The 18,708-nt window shown below is 34.1% G+C and overlaps 1 pseudogene; it reads left to right on the top strand.

The window, feature by feature from the left end:
• Positions 1 to 7,709: 7,709 nt before the first annotated feature.
• LOC140849809 (U4 spliceosomal RNA) lies at positions 7,710 to 7,789 on the top strand (annotated as a pseudogene).
• Positions 7,790 to 18,708: the final 10,919 nt, after the last annotated feature.

The following is an 18,708-nucleotide window of genomic DNA, read 5'->3' as shown; positions in this document are numbered from 1 at the left end:
TAATGCAATGAAACAGAAGGGCCTTGAACCAAGGATAATGTATCCAGCACGACTATCATTTAAATATGATGGCGGGATTAAACAATTCCCAGACAAGCAAAAGCTGAGGGAATTTGCTTCCCACAAACCACCTCTACAGGGCATCCTACAGGGACTGCCCTAAATGGGAGCACCCCTAAAAAGAGCACAGAACAAAACACACAACATATGAAGAATGGAGGAGGAGGAATAAGAAGGGAGAGAAGAAAAGAATCTCCAGACAGTGTATATAACAGCTCAATAAGCGAGCTAAGTTAGGCAGTAAGATACTAAAGAAGCTAACCTTGAACCTTTGGTAACCACGAATCTAAAGCCTGCAATGGCAATAAGTACATATCTCTCAATAGTCACCATAAATGTAAATGGACTTAATGCACCAATCAAAAGACACAGAGTAATAGAATGGATAAAAAAGCAAGACCCATCTATATGCTGCTTACAAGAAACTCACCTTAAACCGAAAGATAAGCATAGACTAAAAGTCAAGGGATGGAAAAACATATTTCAGGCAAACAACAGTGAGAAGAAAGCAGGGGTTGCAGTACTAATATCAGACAAAATAGACTTCAAAACAAAGAAAGTAACAAGAGATAAAGAAGGATACTACATAATGATAAAGGGCTCAGTCCAACAAGAGGATATAACCATTCTAAATATATATGCACCCAATACAGGAGCACCAGCATATGTGAAGCAAGTACTAACAGAACTAAAGAGGGAAATAGACTGCAATGCATTCATTGTAGGAGACTTCAACACACCACTCACCCCAAAGGATAGATCCACTGGGCAGAAAATAAGTAAGGACACACAGGCACTTAACAACACACTAGAACAGATGGACCTAATAGACATCTATGGAACTCTACATCCAAAAGCAACAGGATATACATTCTTCTCAAGTGCACATGGAATATTCTCCAGAATAGACCACATACTAGCTCACAAAAAGAGCCTCAATAAATTCCAAAATATTGAAATTCTACCAACCAATTTTTCAGACCACAAAGGTATGAAAGCAGAAATAAATTCTACAAAGAAAACAAAAAGGCTCACAAACACATGGAGGCTTAACAACATGCTACTAAATAATCAATGGATCAATGAACAAATCAAAATAGAGATCAAGGAATATATAGAAACAAATGACAACAACAACACTAAGCCCCAACTTCTGTGGGATGCAGAGAAAGCAGTCTTAAGAGGAAAGTATATAGCAATCCAGGCACACTTGAAGAAGGAAGAACAATCCCAAATGAATAGTCTAACATCACAATTATTAAAACTGGAAAAAGAAGAACAAATGAGACCTAAAGTCAGCAGAAGGAGGGACATAATAAAGATCAGAGAAGAAATAAACAAAATTGAGAAGAATAAAACAATAGCAAAAATCAACGAAACCAAGAGCTGGTTCTTTGAGAAAATAAACAAAATAGATAAGCCTCTAGCCCAACTTATTAAGAGAAAAAGAGAGTCAACACAAATCAACATAATCAGAAATGAGAATGGAAAAATCACGACAGACTCCACAGAAATACAAAGAATTATTAAAGACTACTATGAAAACCTATATGCCAACAAGCTGGAAAACCTAGAAGAAATGGACAACTTCCTAGAAAAATACAACCTCCCAAGACTGACCAAGGAAGAAACACAAAAGTTAAACAAACCAATTACAAGCAAAGAAATTAAAACAGGAATCAAAAAACTACCCAAGAACAAAACCCCAGGGCTGGACGGATTTACCTCGGAATTTTATCAGACACACAGAGAAGACATAATACCCATTCTCCTTAAAGTGTTCCACAAAATAGAAGAAGAGGGAATACTCCCAAACTCATTCTATGAGGCCAACATCACCCTAATACCAAAACCAGGCAAAGACCCCACCAAAAAAGAAAATTACAGACCAATATCCCTGATGAATGTAGATGCAAAAATACTCAATAAAATATTAGCAAACAGAATTCAACAGTATATCAAAAGGATCATACACCATGACCAAGTGGGGTTCATCCCAGGGATGCAAGGATGGTACAACATTCAAAAATCCATCAACATCATCCACCACATCAACAAAAAGAAAGACAAAAACCACATGATCATCTCCATAGATGCTGAAAAAGCATTCGACAAAATTCAACATCCATTCATGATAAAAACTCTCAGCAAAATGGGAATAGAGGGCAAGTACCTCAACATAATAAAGGCCATATATGATAAACCCACAGCCAGCATTATACTGAACAGCGAGAAGCTGAAAGCATTTCCACTGAGATCGGGAACCAGACAGGGATGCCCACTCTCCCCACTGTTATTTAACATAGTACTGGAGGTCCTAGCCAAGGCAATCAGACAAAACAAAGAAATACAAGGAATCCAGATTGGTAAAGAAGAAGTTAAACTGTCACTATTTGCAGATGATATGATACTGTACATAAAAAACCCTAAAGACTCCACTCCAAAACTACTAGAACTGATATCAGAATACAGCAAAGTTGCAGGATACAAAATTAACACACAGAAATCTGTAGCTTTCCTATACACTAACAACGAATCAATAGAAAGAGAAATCAGGAAAACAATTCCATTCACCATTGCATCAAAAAGAATAAAATACCTAGGAATAAACCTAACCAAAGAAGTGAAAGACTTATACTCTGAAAACTACAAGTCACTCTTAAGAGAAATTAAAGGGGACACTAATAAATGGAAACTCATCCCATGCTCATGGCTAGAAAGAATTAATATCGTCAAAATGGCCATCCTGCCCAAAGCAATATACAGATTTGATGCAATCCCTCTCAAATTACCAGCAACATTCTTCAATGAATTGGAACAAATAATTCAAAAATTCATATGGAAACACCAAAGACCCCGAATAGCCAAAGCAATCCTGAAAAAGAAGAACAAAGTAGGGGAGATCTCACTCCCCAACTTCAAGCTCTACTACAAAGCCATAGTAATCAAGACAATTTGGTACTGGCACAAGAACAGAGCCACAGACCAGTGGAACAGATTAGAGACCCCAGAAATTAACCCAAACATATATGGTCAATTAATATTTGATAAAGGAGCCATGGACATACAATGGCAAAATGACAGTCTCTTTAACAGATGGTGCTGGCAAAACTGGACCATTGTCTAACCTCATGTACAAAGGTAAACTCAAAATGGATCAAAGACCTGAATGTAAGTCATGAAACCATTAAACTCTTGGAAAAAAACAAAGGCAAAAACCTCTTAGACATAAACATGAGTGATCTCTTCTTGAACATATCTCCCTGGGCAAGGAAAACAACGGCAAAAATGAGCAAGTGGGACTACATTAAGCTGAAAAGCTTCTGTACAGCAAAAGACACCAGCAATAGAACAAAAAGGAACCCTACAGTATGGGAGAATATATTTGAAAATGACAGATCCGATAAAGGCTTGACATCCAGAATATATAAAGAGCTCACACGCCTCAACAAACAAAAAACAAATAACCCAATTAAAAAATGGGCAGAGGAACTGAACAGACAGTTCTCCAAAAAAGAAATACAGATGGCCAAGAGACACATGAAAAGATGCTCCACATCGCTAATTATCAGAGAAATGCAAATTAAAACTACAATGAGGTATCACCTCACACCAGTAAGGATAGCTGCCATCCAAAAGACAAACAACAACAAATGTTGGCGAGGTTGTGGAGAAAGGGGTACCCTCCTACACTGCTGGTGGGAATGTAAATTAGTTCAACCATTGTGGAAAGCAGTATGGAGGTTCATCAAAATGCTCAAAACAGACCTACCATTTGACCCAGGAATTCCACTCCTAGGAATTTACCCTAAGAACGCAGCAATCAAGTTTGAGAAAGACAGATGCATTCCTATGTTTATAGCAGCACTATTTACAATAGCCAAGAATTGGAAGCAACCTAAATGTCCATCGGTAGATGAATGGATAAAGAAGATGTGGTACATATACACAATGGAATACTACTCAGCCATAAGAAGTGGAAAAATCCAACCATTTGCACCAACATGGATGGAGCTAGACAGTATTATGCTCAGTGAAATAAGCCAAGAGGAGAAAGAGAAATACCAAATGATTTCACTCATCTGAGGAGTATAGGAACAAAGGAAAAACTGAAGGAACAAAACAGCAGCGGAATTACAGAACCCAAAAATGGACTAACAGGTACCAAAGGGAAAGGAACTGGGGAGGATGGGTGGGCAGGGAGGGATAAGGGGGGGGAAGAAGAAGGGGGGTATTAAGATTAGCATGCATGGGGGGGAGGGAGAAAGGGGAGGGAGGGCTGCACAACACAGAGAGGACAAGTAGTGACTCTACAACATTTTGCTAAGCTGTTGGACAGTAACTGTAATGTGGTTGTTAGGGGGGACCTGATATAGGGGAGAGCATAGTAAACATAGTATTCTTCATGTAAGTGTAGATTAAAAATTTAAAAAAAAAAAAAAAAAGAAAGAAAGAAAGAAAGAAAAGGGGGATTACTCCTTAATGGGATAAAACTATAGGTAAATCAAAGATCAACGCATGCCTTAAATATCCTTAATGTTGATCACTTAAAGGGTGTCAGATGATCAGCTATGGAGGTACTCTTTTCTGATAATATTCCTTTCTCTTAATTAAAAAAAAAAAAAAAAGCAGATACTGTGTGCTGACCTCCAATGAGTTCTGCACAGTGGTATAGAGGGCATGTCAAAGTGTGGGCAAAGGGTCTGTTTGTTTCTATGCAAAAGATCAAGGCCTAGCTTGGATACCCAGAAAATGAACTAAGATACGATATGAGGAGGAGCTTCCGGCATCAGCACTCTCTGGAGGACTTGTGCCGGGGGATGATCATCAAAAAGCCTCCACAGGGATCCGGACGATGCTGCGGTTGTGGCTGCATCCAGCCCACCGTCTCCTGGACTTGCCATAGGAATGAGGAGGGAGATGTCTAGGCTGGCATGTGCATACAGTGAGACAACGAATTTGACCGGATCTATACTGTTGGAACTCAACCAGGAGTTGGGAGGGGTGCAAGTTGTAGCACTTCAAAATCTCATGACTATAGACTATCTATGGTTAAAAGAACATATGGGATGTGAACAGACCCCAGAAATAGGCTGCTTTAATTTGTCTGATGGTTCAAGTATAGTTGGACAATATCCATCATATCATAGATAAATTTTCACAAATGCCTAGGGTGCCTAAATGGTTTTCTTGGCTTCACTGGAGATGGATGGTAATTATAGATTTGCTTTGTTTATGTCACCGTATTCCTGTTATGTTAATATGTGTCTGCAAATTAGTTAGTAGTTTAAAACCTATACATACTTAAGGTACTATACAAGAAGATATGTCAAAGAAATAATCAATCCTCCCATGTTTCCTTCATATGCTACATCTATAGCTTTTCTTCTTCCTTCCTAATTACAACCCTTAAATAGAATTCGTGCCTCATATCGAATTTACCGAGTATCATAATTCCTCCAGGTGGTAAAGATACCTCGAGACAAGTGCTGGGCATAGAAGCCACAGGGCATAAATCTGCAAAGAAGTAAAAAGCTAACCTTTGCAAACAATATGGCTTCTCTCTCACTTACCAACTTTACATTTCCCAGTATGGCCCTGGAAGATGACTGGTTAGCCAGAGATGGGTAAGATTCCTCAAGGGAGGAACAACCTAAGACAGGCACAGTCGCAGGGAGGCCATCAGGTGAGAAAATGGGGATCAACAGAGGTGAGGCTTAGAAACTTCCCCCCACTGTTCTGAGAGAAATCTTGTGCATCCGTGGATGTCTTGCTGCCCTTGTCTAGCCTGGATTAATACTTAGTCCATAGGCACACACCTGATCATCTGATCATCTACATTTGCCTTCTTACAGCACTAAACTATGTTTTCTACCTTTATCTTGCATCTACCTACCATTTCAGCATTTTATTAAAAATAAAAATAATAATAATAATAGGAGAAATGTGGGATCAACATATAAATCAAGTAGAAAAATCAAACGAATATTCATATTTGACCTGATTGTTTATAGGTCATAGTGCATGATCAAAACCGAAAGTTTCTGTGATGAATGCCGTTGTACTGTTCACCATGTAAGAATTTATTCACTATGTAAGAATTCGTTCACCATGTAAGAACTTGTTTGTTATGCTTCAGAAGATTGGAGACTGACGAGAATTAGGCTTGAGATGGATTAATGATTGTACATTGAGCATTGACCCCCTATACTGAATTGTATTGTTGTTAACAACCATTTGATCAATAAATATGAGAGATGCCCTCTCAAAAAAAAACAACAACAAAAAATTTAACTATCAAAAATAACTAAATAAATAAATAAAATAAAATAAAATAAAATAAAATAAAATAAAATAAAATAAAATAAAATAAAATAAAATAAAAAATGGGACCACATCAAACTAAAGAGATTCTGCACAGCAAAGGACACCATCAACAAAATGAAAAAGCAACCTACTGAATTGGACAATATATCTGCAAATTGTATACCTAATAAGGGTTTAATATCCAAAATACGAAAAAAAACTCATGCAATTCAATAGTCAAAAAAAAGTCTGTTTAAAAATGGTCAGAGAACCTGGATATATATTTTTCCAAAGAAGTCATACAGATGGTCAACAGTCTCATGAAACAATGCTAAACATCACTAATCACTGGGGAAATAAGAATTAAAACCACAATGAGATATTGCCTTATACCTGTTAGAATTTTTTCAGATTTCTCAAGTAAACTAAAAATAAAACTACCATATGATCTACCAATAAATTGTTTAGATTTCTCAAGTAAATTAAAAATAGAACTACGATATGACCCAGCATTTCCACTATTAGGTATTTATCCAATGGAAAAAATCACTAATTAAAAAAAAGACACACCCCTATGTTCATTACAACATTATTTATGACAGTCAAGATTTGCAAGCATCCTTGTGTCCATTGATGGATGAATGGATAAAGATGTGGTATATATATATACACACATACACAGTATAATACTTCTCAGTCATTAAAGACTATGATATCTTGCCATTTGTGACTACCTGGAAGGACCTTGAGGCAATTGTGCAAACTGAAATAAGCCAGGCATAGAAAGACAAATGCTGTATGATTTCACATGTATGTGGACTCTAAAAATCAAAGCAATGAACATACAAATGAAAACAAAAGAGAAAAAAATAAAACTCATCAATACAGAGAACAGAATGATTGACAGAGGGGTGGGGGATTGGGAGTGGGTGAAATGGGTTGAGGGGATCAAGAGATACAAACTCCCAATTATAAAATAAATGTAATGTTGATGCAGTGCACAGCACAGTGACTATAGTCAATAACACTGTATTGCAAACTTGAAAGTTGTCAAGAGAGACAAAAAAAAAAGAAAAGGTGCACATCCTAAAGAGGAGTATATGCACCCATTTATTTTGTCTCTTCTCATCACATACTAAAAATATAACTTTGTATGGTGATAGATGGTAACTAACCTAATGATCATTGCATACATTGAATCATTGTGCTGTACGCCTGAAATTAAAATGACTAATTATATCTCAAAAACAAAAAAACTCCTACATGTCAAAAGAAAATAATGACTTTATATAAAAATAGGTGAAAGACTTAATTGAATGGACACTTCAGAGAGGGTGTATCCAATCTTTTTGCACTGGCAGTATCATAGCCAATAAGGTTTATTTGAGGAGCAATTATTGCTAATTGAAAACTTTTCCCAGAGAGCATATATCTAAAAGTACAATAAACAGCTAACATTAAAAAAAAAAAAAAAGATAATGAAGGGAAATCATAGTTACATTCTGGAAACCTAGTCTGACTCTGAACTTGTTAGAAATATCCACGTAAGATTGTTCAGCAATTTAAAAAGTATAAAAATAAAATAAAGAAGAATTGAACAAATTGTTATTTCCACAATTCTTTAATGTGATAAAGAGGAAATGGGTATTTAATTTTATTAAATTTCTGTTTTTCCTTGTATAATTACAAAGATTTGACTTCAAAACTATTGCCCTATATATTGTGTTACTCAGTTTGACTACCTCCAGGCCTAGAGACGAGAATTGGTAAATAATATGCAAAAGAATGCATGGATCAACTCAGTTGGTGACAGGAAAATACTAATGAAGCTATAATAATACAGAGAATCCAAACCTCAGGCTGAATTTCAATGGCTGAAGTATCCTGTGCTGGATTCTGCCCTAAGTGCTCTGCATGACTAATTCATGTAATAGTCACAACAAGTACACTACTTAGGTATTATCATCAATAATTTAGAAATAAAGAAACTGAGGCATGACAGCTTTACATAAATTATCATAATTTTAATTCAAGTAGTGGTGTTAATATCCTGTGCTCTTAATCACAACCCTATATTCAAGCTTAAATTATTTGAAGCTCTGCTGACATTAGACAATGAAAGCAGGACATCCATTTAAATGTTTAAAGAAAATTCTGATTTGCTTAGAGTTAAATCTTTCCTTCCCAGTTAGAAGAAGCATAAAGAGAAGATAGATTTAAATCAGAACCAAAGTCACATTTAAATACACTTTCTAACTTTAACCATATTGTTGCCAGGCAGCTGCATCTCGGGAGGTCTCTCCCTGAAGACTAGGTGAAGCACTAGGAGAAACCTGAACAAGCGAGGGTCTTGACTTTGAACCAGAAAGAATTCTCGAACAGGTCAGATGAATGCAGGTAATAAAGGAGTTTATTAAAACAAGAGCAGCTGGGAATGGCAGCTCCCTTTCAGGCAGCAGAGAACAGGAAAGTGCAGAAACAGAGAGGGAAAGTCCTTGGCCTAGGGCAGATTCCCTGGCCAACTCTTACACCCAGGGTCACCAGGCATCCTGTGTCCACTTGGATCTGCACAGCATGGGGGCTAGCTCCTACCACCCCAGGATTTGGGGGAGCCACAGAACATGGGATGGACTGAGATCATGTTTTGAGAACTTCCCAAAGAAAGGAGATTTTCAGGCAGGCTACCAAGAGCAGATGGCTAGCTGCAGTTACATCAGGGTCAGCCAGGTGACAGGAACATACAGGCCCAAATCTGAGCTCTTAGCAGCCCCTTCCTACTTGATAGAAGTAAGGCAGAGACAGAGTGAAGACTTGGAAATAAAATGACACAGCAAAGAGACCAACCACAATAATTTGATCAGTGAGAAATAATATTTGAGAGTACACACTTAAAGAAAGGAAAGTGTGGTGTCCTGAGAGAGGAGGTGCACTGAAAGGTTAAGGATTTTGTCTTTTAAGACTTCCAAGAATGGGGCAAAGGGCAGAGGGGGAGGGTGTTGGATTTAGGTTCGAGTGGTGGTCTCAGATCTGGTGAGAGACATTGTGTCTCCTCTCTTGTATTATCAGTCTTCCAGCTAATTTTGTGAAATAAATCCAACACAAGGGATTTATTTATCCTATTCTTCTCCTGTATAGTGGTTACCCTCAAGCAGTTAAAGACTCCTTGTCCTGCCTTAAGGTGTGCTCTTAGGTTATTGTCTGATTACTAAAAAATATGCAAGGAATCTTATTTCTCAACTTACTGCTTTTTCAAATGGAATCTTAGCCTTCAGCTGGGGTCCCTCCTGTTCTTACTGTACTGTTTATATCAGCATTTTTCATCATAGGCAGGAAAAGTTAATCATGATGCTTGTCCCATGTCCTTGCCTTACCTCAGTATCAAATCTAAACTATATCCTTGGCTTTCTATAGGCAATTTTTAAGATTTAATGAATGTTTCCAAAATCATATTCTTAGCTGAAAAAAAAATAACTATATCCTAATTAAAAGTATCTCTCCAGTATGCATAAAATCCTTGAACCCTGACTACGCCAGTATCATTTTTTATCATGTTCTCAAGCTTAATCATGAAAATACGTGAGATGTGTAGTAGGCAAAAACTTGCTTTCACTTCCTCTCAAAGTTTGTTCTAGATTTTTAATTCTCTTACCTATTATTTTCTTTTTGCTATTTTTGATAAATAAGTACCTAAATGCTACTGTACAAGCAGACCAAATTGTGTGAAATCTATTTGCTTTTTTAAAATCACTCATAAAAACATGAGAATGTAAACTACATACTTATTTTTTCAGTCTCCTGAGGGAAAAGTTTTAAAATACATATACACTTCCTGTACATTTATAGAGGCATCCTGTAATGGATATTATACTGCAACTTCTAATAGCAATGCACACTTTTAAACATCTCAGAAGAGTGATATCTGTTTGGCCATGGGTATTTACACAATGGCAAATATCCTTTAAAATTCTCTTACTTTTATAATGTTTCAGGAAATATTATCCAGTGGCAATCTCTGTTTCTCTTCAGATTTAAGATTAACTACTCTTACATAGCAGCATAGATCATTTATAGCAATTGTTTAATCTCAATATTTTAATTTTTTTAAAAGATCAAATTCCTTGGCACTATCTTCTAGGACAAAGCTATAGAGAACATGTGGCTTGTCTTAACCTACTCTATATAATATATATATTCTGAAACAATTCAATACATTAATTCAAAAAATGAGTTTTTATAATTCTCAATTTCTTTCACTTTTTTTTAAACTACCCCTTGCTGAAGTATTAGCTGTGACAATAACTGTGAGTCACCATATAAATGTTGAACTTGTGCTGGTGGGAAATTGTTACTAATAATATATCTTAATATATCTTCGTTAGGGAATCTAAAAAGGTTTGGATTTTCAGTTTGTTAATAGGTTTGAAAAGTAGAGAAATATACATCAATTCTATCTTGTGAATATCCCTAAGGCAAGCAGAGGCATTAGAGGATAATCTAAATAGTTGTGACATATTTCTTTTATGGAAAGGTAGTAACATATTTCATTCCACGGTCATTACACCTCACCTTAATACTAAAAAGTAAAATAAAGTAGAGAATTGAGAAATCCTCCAGCATGGTAATCATAGATCCTAACATCTGATAAAGTATCTGAAGAAATCATAGGTTTGAGTCAGTGTTGACTAGGAGGAGTGTAGTAGAGTGGTTGAGCGTATGGGTTCTGAAACTAAATTCTGGTTTTGAATCCTGGCTCTGTCATAAAAGGGCTGTGTGACCTGGTTAAAGAACTTCTCTGTAACTAAATAACATAGGAATGATATATTACTACCTATCCTAAGGATTGGCTTTGAGTATTAAATAAGCAAGTAGAACAGTGTCTGGTGCATTTGTTAGCTATTAGTCTTAGTCATATACAGGTATGTATTTTTGGAGAATTTTGATTGCATGAAAATAGAAAACTATAAAAAATTATACTATCAAGGTACCTAACATTTCCAGATATGTAAATATTTTTAGAGTTTAAATAAAACCATTAGCCTCAAATGAAATAAAATATCATATCCTGGACATTGTACATATCTGAACATCTATCACATTACTTTGCAAAACAAATCTCTTCAATTCAGTAGAAAAAATAGTTACTGAGATGCATTTTATTTGAAGTACCAATCCTTTATCCTAACCAAATTTCTCTGTTGTTGAATCTGGTGAATCATATCACAATAAAAAAAAGGATATAGTTGGAATATCTTATTTTATAAAGTCACGAAATATAGAAACTACACAACCTACACAATGACAAAGTTAGAAATTTTAAGTGTATGCTCTCATCTTACCTCATTATTATCTTTGTTTCAAAATAAATTAATTTTGTGCATTTTTTTCTTCTCATTATAATGCTTGTTAGAGGGCAGAACAATTAAGTTATATAAATACACCAAAGAGTTGAAAATTATGGTACTGTGCTCTATAACTGATATATTTCAAATCTGTACTTGATTTTCTTGCAATTTCATTAAGTCTGTCCCATTAATGAAGCTGTAAATATGAACTGAAAAACATTGTAGAGAAATATCTTTTCTATTTTCTTTTCTCTTTAGTTCATATTAGGACTTGAAACATCATAAATGAGTTTCCACAAGGGTCATACAAGTGTATTCATTGTGGGATATAATACATTATATAGGTGAAAAAGAATAAATTTTATACATTAGTGTATAGTATGAATGTCAAAATAATACATATTTATAGCTTGAAGTAAAGAGAATTGTAACTATAAAAATCATGCTACCCTACAGTGTAAAGAAACATTGAGTATTTTGTAAATTCATAAGAAGCAGAGCAAGAATATAAACAAATTTTTCACAAAATATATTTTATAAGAGGTTATGAGGTACAAAAGAAAAAATCCTTTTTTAACATAGTTAAGGAATTTTCTATTTATTTCACATAGTTCAATAGTGTAGAAATGTCAGATGTATACCACACTTAGTTCAACATTTTTCTGTCCAGTAAACCATTGTAATAAAATGTTATGTACATTTTTAATGAATATTTCAGATGATTTGAATATATTATCGAATATAAAAATTCAGGATAACAAAATCCATTTGTTTTTTATTTATTCTGAATGTTCATATAGCTTAAACTAACATGTTAATAAGCTTCAAAAATCTAGTTAGTATATGCCAGAAACAAGGGCGATTAAATCAAAGTAAAAGAAGAAATAATTGGCCATTATACATGAACATCCTAATTATTTCAAAATACCAAAATTACACAAAGAAGGATGTATGTGATGTATGTAATGTACTGTTGTGATAAGATACAGTTTCAATATGTTTGATTAATAAGCAAATATGTCCAATGATCAGTTTTAATTCCGCATCTCCAGATGAACTCTGAGGTCATCATCAATTTCCAGAGTCGCTATACCATAGGTTATCTAATTATAAAACTTTCTATTCCTTGAACAAAGCAAGTACCCAATGGTAAAGGTATTGTCAAGCAATAGGTCATTCTATCAATCAATAATACATTCAATGATATAATTAATCTACCTATATCACTCCAAAGTAAAGGCAAAAGCAAAGTTTCAAAATAATTTTTAAAAGATTGAAATACTATACAAAATGTTCTGATAGTTTTCAATTTTATGGGAAATAAGGAACATTTTAGAATTCCAAGGGAGACATAGTGGGCCTATCATAGTATATTCAAAAATTATTTATTTTATGTTAAACTGCTCATGTTGCTTCATTTGTGGCTCCAACATATTCTTTTCCATTTACTTTTTGATTTAAATACAATATTCATATTAAATTTTCAAGTTCTCTTATTTCTTATTAATATCTTAAGATTTAACAAAAAGATATTTGCTTTTTATTTTCCTTCTCTGATTTTCTTCTCGGAATTTTTAGAACACTACTTGAGTACATAGCAGCTATATAAAGATAAAGCTTTTGTTATCTTTTCTTCTGTCAACATTAAACAAATATTTATTGAGCATCCACTCTACACCAGTATACTCTGTACTAAGTATTGAAACTACTTCAACTAGGGATGTAATTCAGATGTTTATAAATCAGCTTTTGAAATCCAGTTTCTATTGACATAGCCCTAAATTCATAAAATATCTTAATGACATTTTCGCATTTAGTGTTTAAAGATATTTACTTGAATTAAAAAGAAAGGTAGATTATGGATAGATATATAGAAAGATGATGATAGATTAATAGAAAGATAGTGATATAGAGATGAAGATACAGAGATATGTAGATATATAAAATCACCTTTAATTCTAATACTTAGTTACTTATTTGTTACTTACAGGCGGAGGGAAATGGCAAGCAGTCTACAGTTTGTAAATGGGATAATTTATAGTATTTAGATATATAATATTTATAATAAATGAATGATTTTGTGTGGTAAAAAGTTTACTAATCCTGTTTTGGTTCAATATTATGTCCTGTGTACTCATGTTTAGATTCGTAACTCCAAAAATATTATCAAAATATGTTTTATGTCTGTATACAAGATAGCAATAAACCATATGAAGGACAAAACAAAATGATATTATGGCTACTACTAAAAATGTACAAAATGAAATTTTAAGCAAATTCTTCATAAAAGCAAAACATATATATAGATATACACACAAATTGTAAGAGTGCAACCTGATGAATTTTTAGAAAGTAAGCCCTTTTTCTATGTTTATTGGCTGTTGTGTCCGCTTCTTTTATAATGTCTTTTTAAGACTTTTTTCATATTTTCATTTTTTTCTTTTTCCTTAACATTTACCTATAAATTTGTACAGGTTCTTCACATTTTCTGTATTTTTCTTAATTGGATATACAAAACAGAAATAAGTTATCCCACTTTACATTCAAAATTTATACTCTCTCAATGTTCTTATGATATACGGAGTTTCTTGATTATTTTCTAGTCCAAATTTTCAATTTCTCTGTATATGTTGCATTTTTTTGTTCTTTTTATAAAACCTGTACCTACCAATTTGTGGTGATTCTATCCTGTTTCCTCCTAACATATAAACATACCCTGTTTATCTTTCAATACCTAAGTCTGGAGTTCATTGGAAACTCATCTAACCATCTAAAATTGGAAATTTCATCTAACCAGTTTCATTATTAAATAGATTCCCATTTCTCCATGCACAACATAGTCAACCTTATCATGAATCAGATGACTGCATTTGAATGGGTATGCTTCTAGATTATTTTTTCTGTTCCATTAATCTGCTTCTCTTTGCTTGGGTTGATACTATACTATCTTACTTATTGTGGCTTTATAATAGCTACTGCTATATCTGACAGCACCAGCTTTACTCTTTTTTCTATGAAACTGTTTAGGAATGAATTTTATTTTTTTCCAGTTTATCACCATATGGTAGACATGCAATATTTTATTAATTTAATGTACAGCATGGTGACTATAGTTAACAATACTGGATTATATATTTGAAAGTTAAGAGAGCAGACCTTAAAAGTTTGCATTACAAGAAAAAAAACTATGTGAGGTAATCAATGTTAACTTATTGTGATAATCATTTTGCAATATATATATAATATGTGTATACATTATATATATGTTGTAATATATACACATTATATATATTATATAATATATATACATACACATATATATAATTATGTTGTACAACTTTACTTTTTTACCTGAAAATTCCTTTGCTAATTCTTGGCCTTTTGGATTTCTATGGAATTTTAGAGTCATCTTGCTAATTTCCATGTTAAAAAATATGATATTCAATTGGGTTTGCAATGCATTTAGAAATAATTTGAGGATAATTAACATTTTTTACAAATACTAAGTCATCCTATATATGAATATGTTTCATTTCTCCATTTATTTCTATAAATTATCTCAACAACAAACTTTTTGTTATTGAGTACAGATACCTGGTACAGCTCTTGTTGCATATATTTATCAGTATTTGGTGTATCTTAGGATTTTCTTTTTTTATGAAGTATTGTTGATACACAATCTTATGTTAGTTTCAAATATATAACACAGTGGTTCAACAGTTATATATGTTAACAAATCCTTACCCCAACTAGAGCAATAACCACCTGTTAATGTAGAAATGTTATAGAATCATTGACTATATTCGCCATGCTGCACTACCATCCCTGTGACCAACGTATATTATGATTGAGAATCTTTTTGTCCCTCACCTACGCACTTACCCAAAGCCCTCCCCCGTGGTAACCACCAGTCACTTCTTAGTCTGTGAGTCTACTGCTACTTTGCTTATTTTATTTTATTTTTTTTTTAGATTCTACAAATAAGTAAATCATATGGTATTTGTCTTTCTCTTCCTGGCTTATTTCACTTAGCATAATACCCTTTAGGTCCTTCCTGGCTTATTTCACTTAGCATAATACCCTTTAGGTCCATCCATGTTGACACAGATGGCTGTATTTTTTCTTTTTTATGGCTGAATATATTCCATTGTGTACATGTACCACACCTTCTTCATCCATTCATCTATTGATGGGCATTTTGTTGCTACTGTATCTTTGATACTGTAAATAATGCAGCAGTAAACATAGTGGTGCATATATCTTTTTGAATAAGATATTTTGTTTTCTTCAGGTAAATCCCTGGAAATAGAATTACTGGGTAATATGGTAATTCTATTTTTAGTTTTATGAGGAAGCTCCATAGTGTTTTTACAGTGACTGCACCAATTCACATGCCCACCAACAATGTAGAAGAGGTCCTTTTTCTCCACATTCTCACCAATGATTGACATTTCTTGCCTTTTGGATAGTGATCAATCTAAATGATCACTATGTCATTACGGTTTTGATTTGCATTTCCATGATGATTAATGATGTGAAGCATCTTTTCATTGGCCTGTTAGCCATCTGTTTTTCTTCTCTGGAAAAATTTCATTCAGATCCTCTGCCCACTTTTTAATTGGGCTGTTTTTTGGTGTTGAGTCATATGAGTTCTTTAAATATTTTGGATGTTAACCCCTCATTGGATAAATTATTCACAAATATAGTCTCCCATACTTCAGGTTGTCTGATATATCTTAGTATTAATATAAATTCTTTTTAATCTTTATTTCAATTTATTGCTAATATATAGAAACATAATTTACATATCTATAGTAATCTTGTATCAGAAACATTTTTAAAGCCACTTACTAATATTAGTTGATGCTAAATTATTTGTGTATTTTCCATACAAAACCATATTTTATTAAAATAATGACTTTTCATTGATTTCTTTTGAATATAAATGTCTTTTAGTCACTCTGTATTTCAAGCGCTTCCTGAAATGTATGTACAATGTTCTTTATCAAACTAAGGATCTTTCTTCTTTAGTAGTTTTCCAGGAATTTGTTTTTCTTAAGTATGGAATGTTATTAAATGTGTTATTTTCTGTATAAAAATTATTATGAATTTTGTCTTTTTGTTCTTTAATGCAGTTAATGACAGTGACTGAGTTTTGAATGTTAAAGCAGGCTTGCATGACTGGAATAAATCCATCTTGTAGGTATTAATTTTAATTATATAGATGTAATCTGTTAGCTAACATTTTGCTTGTGATTTTTGAATGAATTATCCAAGGCTATATTGTTTGGCCTTACATCTTCCTTTTTGATCTTTTTTTCACTATCAAGTTTATCCTATCTTTGTTCCCGGGTTTGAGAATTGTTCCTTATCTTATGCTTTGGAAGAATTTGTGTAAGAAAGATGTTATTTATTCCTTAAGTATTTGATAAAGTTTATAATTGCATACCACTGAAATAGTCCATGTCTGAAGGTTTAACCATGTGGTATTAAGTAGCAAGTTCACTTTTTAGCATCTAAAGCAATATTCATATTTTTCTATTTGCTCTTTAGACAATTTTGATAATTTGTGCTGGAGGTATTTTCATTAAATTTTCTATTTTATTTTTATAAAGTTCTTAATAATTTTCCTCATAGTCTATTTTTAGCACCTGTAAAAACCTTTCACATATTGGCCATTGGGGAAGGGATCCCAAGATGTTCGCGGCAGCTCGTCTGTCACAGGCACGGACAGTGGCGCCAGGACCATGGGCGCGCTCCCCTGGGGCGGAGGTTGCGAGCAGGAGGGCAGGAGGCCCGCAAGAGGTTGCTGCGGAAGCCGCGGGCCAGTGACTGGGCTCCAGGCGGCCGGCGGTGGCGGAGGCGGCACCACCACCACCACCACCACCATGTCGCGCTCGGTTTTAAAAAGAAAACATGGGACTTTTATAAATTCAATGATAAGTTGATTGAAATAATATTTGTCTTTTGTATTCTCATTTCCCTCTTCCATATGTTTACCAGTGTCTTAACTCTGGTTTGGCTATTTTCTCATTTATTTTTTGTTGTGGTTTTGCTTTTGTTTAGTGTATTATTGTGTTTTGTGATCTGGTCAGGGAACCGTTACTGTATTTTATGTTTGTATCTGCATTTTATTTTGCATGTGTGCGTGGCTTTGCCTGGATGTTCTTTTTGTAACAGCTTGCACAACTTCAGAAAGAAAAATCTGATATTCCGAAAAATTTGGCATTATACTACTTGCATTTGTAGATGTCATGGAATTTAAGGACCATGTTTGTGAATTGCCGAATACTATTGATGTTTGCCAAGTCTTCTGTGATATTACTGCAAACTTTGATTTAACAAATACTACTTAGATTTGATCATAACCTATACAACACTAATGATCCTGCTGTCTCGAATTGAAGAAAGGAAGGCAATCATTTGATTATACAACTATGCTCATGAAATGACACACGGAGCAAGTGACCGAGAATACCCACGCCTTGGTCAGATGATCGTGGATTATGAAAACCCTTTAAAGAAGATGATGGAAGAATTTGTACCCCATAGCAAGTCTCTTTCAGATGCACTAAGTTCTCTTCAGATGATGTATCCTCGAAGGAATCTGTCAGCTGACCAGTGGAGAAACGCCCAATTACTGAGTCTCATCAGAGCACCCAATGCCTTGTGAATACCTCTCTTTAGATGCAATGGAAAAGTGGATTATCTGTGAAACCAAGAAAGTGAGAGAAAAGAGAAACTAACTGGAAGTAAACTGAGCCATATACATATGTTTTGCCAGAAGTGTATTTACTCTCTCGCACTTGACTTTGGTTTCATGAACTTTATAAAGGAAAGGAAGAAAATCTCAAGCAAGCTATGGCCAACTTGGAAAAATAATATAGAAGCCTACAGTTCATAAAGCTGGGAACACAATGAACAAAACTCTCAGGAAAAAGGTAAAACAGAAATAGCCCCTTTCCCATCCAGAGGAAAACAGAAGTTATCACTGAGTAGA

This window comes from Manis javanica, chromosome 5, assembly GCF_040802235.1.
Source record: "Manis javanica isolate MJ-LG chromosome 5, MJ_LKY, whole genome shotgun sequence".
Taxonomy (NCBI): domain Eukaryota; kingdom Metazoa; phylum Chordata; class Mammalia; order Pholidota; family Manidae; genus Manis; species Manis javanica.
Note: the sequence above shows the minus strand (reverse complement) of the source record. Positions and strands in the feature narration are given on the sequence as shown.